Consider the following 5,771-nt stretch of genomic DNA (forward strand, 5'->3'; position numbering starts at 1 on the left):
GCCTAGCTTGACCTGATCTACTGCAGCGAGAATCAAAGCAATACGAGCAGGTGACAATCGTGCCTGCATCGTCGTTGAATCCCACACTACACCTAGAAAAGTGGTTCTCTGTAATGGAGAAAGAACACTCTTTTTGGCGTTGAGCCTCAGCCCCAGTCACTTGATATTAGCAAGAACGACATCTCGGTGCCGAACCGCCTGTTGTTCCGATTGAGCTAGAATCAAGCAATTGTCTATATAGTACAGAAAGCGGATGCCCTGTAACCTCAGCGGGGCTATAGCAGCATCCGTATACTTCGTGAATGTTCGGGGTGACAGTGCTAGGCCGAACGGAAGAACCCGATATTGGTACGCTTCGCCCCCGAAAGCGAACCTCAGGAACTTCCTGTGTTGAGGGAGGATAGATACATGGAAGTAAACGTCCTTTAGATCTATCATGACAAACCAGTCCTCGGATCTGATTTGAACATCCCCAGTGACAGACACAGCGCCCTGTAACGTACTGGCAGGGAACAGCTGGTCTGGGCACTCCACAACCCTCCTCGGAGGGGGCGAGCGTCCCTCGGGAAATCGCTCGCCGAGTCTCTCTACGCCCTGTGAAGGCAGGGTTAGTAGAGCAGACCACTGAGGGCATCGGAAAAGACAGGGCACCGTGTTCTTGTGCAGTGCACTCAGGTCTTTCACGATAGGGACCACCCTCAGAACCCTGACGTTCAGCACGTCAGGATTTTTTTTTTTTTCGATGAAGTAGTATCCTAACTCCCTGCTGGGTGGGGGACCCATTCCGCCAGGAACTCTACTAAGGGAACCAGCCTCTCGAGGCTGGCCTCCGGATGAACATCCCGAGTGACAGACACAGCGCCCTGTAACATACTGGCAGGAAACAGCTGGTCTGAGCACTCCACAACCCTCCTTGGAGGGGGCGAGCGTCCCTCGGGAAATCACTCGCCGAGTCTCTCTACGCCCTGTATAGGCAGGGTTAGTAGAACAGACCCCTGAGGGCATCGAGAAAGACAGGGCACCGTGTTTTTGTGCGGTGAACTCAAGTTTTTCCCGATGGGGACCACCCTCAGAGTCCTGACGTTCAGCCCGTCAGGACTTTTTCGACGCGGCCTTTCTGGCGACAATGACTGTCCTCAGATCAGTCCTGCCCTGAGAAGGCCGCGCCGGAGAGCACCCCGCCTCGTCCCTCCAGTTTCTCTGCAGGGGGGCACGAGACGTGACACTCCGCTTCTGCTGTGCTCTTTTTGAAGACGAACTCGACGAAAGACTTTGCTCTGGTTGAACATTCTGCGTGACAGACACAGTGCCCTGTAACGGCGCACCGGCAGGGAACGACTGGTCTGAACACACTAGAACCCTCCTTAGAGGCGGCGAGCGTCCCTCGGGAAAGCACTCGCCAGACCCTTCTACGCCCTGTTTCGGCAGGGTTAGTAGGACGGGCCCCTGAGGGCGCCGGGAGAGACAGGGCACCCTTAAGGGAGGTGAACGCAAGTCTCTCTCGGTGGGGACCCCCCTCAGATTTCCTTTGAGCAGGTCGGCCTGAAAAGCCTGCATAAAAGTCATCGTATGCAAACATGCAGCCGCCTGCCGAGCCACCGAGTAAGCCTTCCCCACCAGCACAGAGGTATATATATTTATTTATTTATTTATTTTTTGGTGGAAGAGCCGGTGCTTTAAGTGAAGACGATGAAGCAGGAGAGAGATAGCTCGCAAGCGTCTCCTCCGCCTACAGTATCGTCACATAACCAGCAGATTTAGCACCAACAATGTTACCATAAGCATTGGACTGATTTGTGTAAATTCTGCTTGAAACCGGTCTAACCCAGGTCTTTGAAACCTCAGCATGAAGATCTGGGAAGAACGGTAAGCACCGGCTAGAAGGTTGAGGTCGTGCAGACAGAAATCTATCATCTAGATTGCTTTTAATTCTAGAAACCTGTCTATCAGCTGGCCACTCGATACTGTTATTTTTTTTTTTTTTTTTTAGCTTTTCAACAGCCCGAGATAATACATCCATCAAACCTTCTTCATTTGCAGTATAATGTGATAAACTAGTTTTCTCTGATAATAAACTTTCGACATCCAGCTCCTCAGAACTGGAAAATCTCAATTCAACATCATCATGTGCCTCCACCCGGGCAGAAGTAACCGCCGCAGCGCGTGCTTCCAGAGCCGGGTGAGAGGCACTAGATCTCGTCGGAGATAGCTGAGATAGGGCGGAGCCCGTCTCAACGTCGCCAGCGAGATCCATCTGCGAGCCCCAAGACAAGCGCCGCCGCTCTGCCTCAACAGAAGCGGGACCCGAGCCTCGGGGAGCTCGCAGCAAATCACTCTCCTCGAAGAGCGATCGCCACGAGCGCAGAGTTCTCAAGGGAAAACGCTCGCAATGCTGACAATCGACTCCCTCGAGAGCCGACTGGGCATTGCTGCACTCCCAAACAAGCCACACTTAGCTCGTGTGAATCCCCACCCGTGATGTGTTTTCTTTTTTTCGAGTACAGGGGGGAACACACTTCTTATACTGCTCGCTCATATTGGTTTTTTTATATAAAATATATATAGTGAAAACTCCTGACAAAACAGACAAACACAATCGACAGATTCAGACACACACAGAGCTGCTGAAGTAACTAAAAGCTGGCGTGTTGTGTACTCAGGGGATATTTATAGCTTCCTGGTCGATGACGTCACTCGCCGTACGCTCATTCTCTCCATTGACTGATTTCATTCATGCTTCAGACGCGTCACGCTGAGGGCGTTCCCACTGCGATTTCACGCAGCGGTAGTCCCTGAAGGGGAACTCCGTCTCTCACTGTTGTTTTCACTACTTTCAGGTAAGTTTAGTCCCCAACATTACACAAATAGTACATACAAATGTTTCTGACACTTTCTTTCATGTAAATGACTCGCATCCGTTGAATATTTACTTTATATAAATGGTTTAGTGTCTTCGAAAAAGTCCGTTAGCATCTCAGCCGTTAGGCTAGCCGCTAACTAGAGGTAAGTTAGGTTAACTATAAACTTGAGCTGTCTAAGTTTGGGCTTTTAATCGCATCTTATGTGTAGCTGAGAGATTTTTATAGTTTTGTTCAGGTTTTGCTGGCAATTGGTCAATGGATGAATGGAAGTAAGCTAATTTATTTAACCTAAAAGTATGGTTAATTCATAGTTTTCACGCGACGTCACACCATTATAGAAACGCCCACCTGGAGAGCAAAATAAGGCTTTCCTCCATTTTGCCCGCCAGTCATTTTATCAGGTTTGTAGTAAGCATTAATGTAGTAAAACATTGTTATTAAAAGATCAAATTCAATAAAGACCGCTTATTGATGATACATACTTTGTAAAGGTAAGCAGATGAACATAGAACAAATTATTTATAACTTAATATTAGTTGTCTTCTTTCTATTTTCAGTATTGTTTGCCATCTAGTGCTGATCACAGAGTTTAGCTCCAACCTCAATTAAGCAGACCTGAGCAGGTGATCCAGGATCACCGAGACTCTGCAGGACTTTGGTCTGGACCTCCAATGTTGTAAGTTCAGAACATATTGCAGGAGATCTCAACATTGTCTCTCAAGGTCCACTTACATGGAGAGTTTTAAAACACAAACCAATATTATATTTCAGCATAAATATACATCACTAGACAGGTCATGTCTAACAAAGCAAACATTTACAATTTATCTATGACTGAAATCTTGCATGTATATGTAGAGGGAAAACTCAAGTGTATACTTTACATTTTGGACAACCATTTTTTCTTTTACATTTAGATTTTGGTTATTGTTTTCTTTCTCACTTTAGATGCTGGAGAAAAAACAGCCAGGCTAAAGCATTCTGTTATGGCTCAATAATCCGGGGTTGAGATAGTGGAAGGAGCAGAAGATCAGAGATCAGGAAGAGATGTATTGGTGCCCCTAAGGGAACTAATGTGATTTACATAATGTGTCAAATTACCAAATATTTTCATCACTCACCTTCATGTCTTTGCAAACCTGTAAGACTTTTGTTCATCTTTGAAACACAAATGTAGATCTTTTAAATGAAATCTGAGAGCTTTCTGTCCCTCCATTTCACAGTTTATGCAACTACAACTTTCAAGCTTCAGAAAGGTAGTAAAGACAATGTCCCTCATTTATCATTCTTGCGTAGAAACGGGCGTATATGTTGGCGAAAGATTGTGCTTACACTCCTCTCACCGCCTGATTTATGAAGCTGTGCGTACCTTTGAAATCCAGGTGTACGCAATACCTGCCCTTGATAAATGCCGCGGCTGAAAACGATCGTCATTAGAATAACACGCCAATATTCAAGTATCCGCTTCCCCCACGCCCTCATTTTATGCCATGGACACACGGAAGACGGCAAAGAGGAGACACTTCTCCGACGTGGAGATCGAGACCATCACCATCATGAAAAATTATTATTAAATCAAACAACAATATTGTTGATGATAAATTCAAAGTTAATTGATTTTTTTTCAAAACGCTATAAATCCATCCATTTTTTTGTCTAAAAAACAACAAACAAAAAAACAACAAGAGAACATGCAACATATAATCAGGGACTCATACTATGAATTAATATAAATTAAATAACTGCAACTGCATGAAATAAATAAAAAGCCAAACAAAATAAATGGTAAAATAAATTAAATAGTAAAAATAAAATAAATATTTCCAATGTCACGTTCCAATATTGTCCACCACATAAAACAAATAATTTAAAAATAACACACAAATACAGACACATATAACATAAAAATACATTCAAATCATTTAGTAACACATTTAGGCTAATAGTCATTCGTGCCGAACTTGAAAAAAGTAATGATAACAATATTCAGGCCTACTATTAGCCTACGTGTTGTAGCCATTAACTAAGTGCATTTAGTTTCATATTTGTTAAAAAATTATAATTTTATTTTTTCCCCATCTATGTTGATTATGAAAAGTGAACATAGGCTAAGATAGGATGCGCAATATATCGGGAGACATGCTCAGACATGATTTTGGCCACTTTAAGTTTAATTTAAGTTAAATAAGAAGCAAATAGCAGACAATATAATCATGAGTCATGACATGGAGGCTCGGGCGCGGTACCTTGCACGTGAACTGGAGCGCATCTCATCACAAATTAACCGAAACTCAGTATATGCCTCACAGACATGAGAAATATATCTATAAAGAAAGCTTAAAATGTCTTCAAACGAAACTATAAACGAAAATAAATACTCTCTCTATAGGCGCGTTCATTACGGAGATGGTGATCATCAATTTCATCTTTGCAGACACAACACTAGTTTATTAATAGAAATAAAATACAAATTTATTTTTTAAAAATGGCGTTTATCGCGTTTTGGAAAAGAGCTCCTCATATCTTTTAGTTTGTCAGTGCGTTTTGTGGTGTTAGGAATTGTTTTTTTGCGCATTTCCGCTCTAACTCAAAACGTGCGTACATGTACACCACCTCATAAACTGGCGTAGGATTTGAGCGTGCCGTACGCCAACGTCCATATTGATAAATATCAAAGTCACCGTGATTTTGGGTGTACGCTGGAAATTTGGTGTACGCACTTTTGATAAATGAGGGCCATTGTAACAATAATCAATATGAGTCCAGTGGTTAAACTTCAACTTTAATGAGCGATGTGAATGCTTTGTTTGTGCAAAAAAAACATTACATCTTTATTCACAAAATATATATCTCTGAAACGTGTTTATGGAGCACCACGATTCATCAGTATTGTGTTGGCGTGTGAGCTGG

General features: G+C 43.4%; 1 long non-coding RNA gene across 1 annotated transcript; it reads left to right on the forward strand.

Annotated features, from left to right (window-relative positions):
- The first annotated feature begins 2,803 nt into the window (after positions 1 to 2,803).
- On the forward strand, positions 2,804 to 4,127 carry LOC143757430 (uncharacterized). The gene is made up of 3 exons (XR_013210525.1): positions 2,804 to 2,837; positions 3,419 to 3,537; positions 3,810 to 4,127. It is a non-coding gene; the product is annotated as an uncharacterized LOC143757430 (long non-coding RNA).
- Positions 4,128 to 5,771: the final 1,644 nt, after the last annotated feature.

This window comes from Siphateles boraxobius, unplaced genomic scaffold (assembly GCF_051911475.1).
Source record: "Siphateles boraxobius isolate OS27281-9 unplaced genomic scaffold, OSU_SipBor_1 30, whole genome shotgun sequence".
Lineage (NCBI taxonomy): Eukaryota > Metazoa > Chordata > Actinopteri > Cypriniformes > Leuciscidae > Siphateles > Siphateles boraxobius.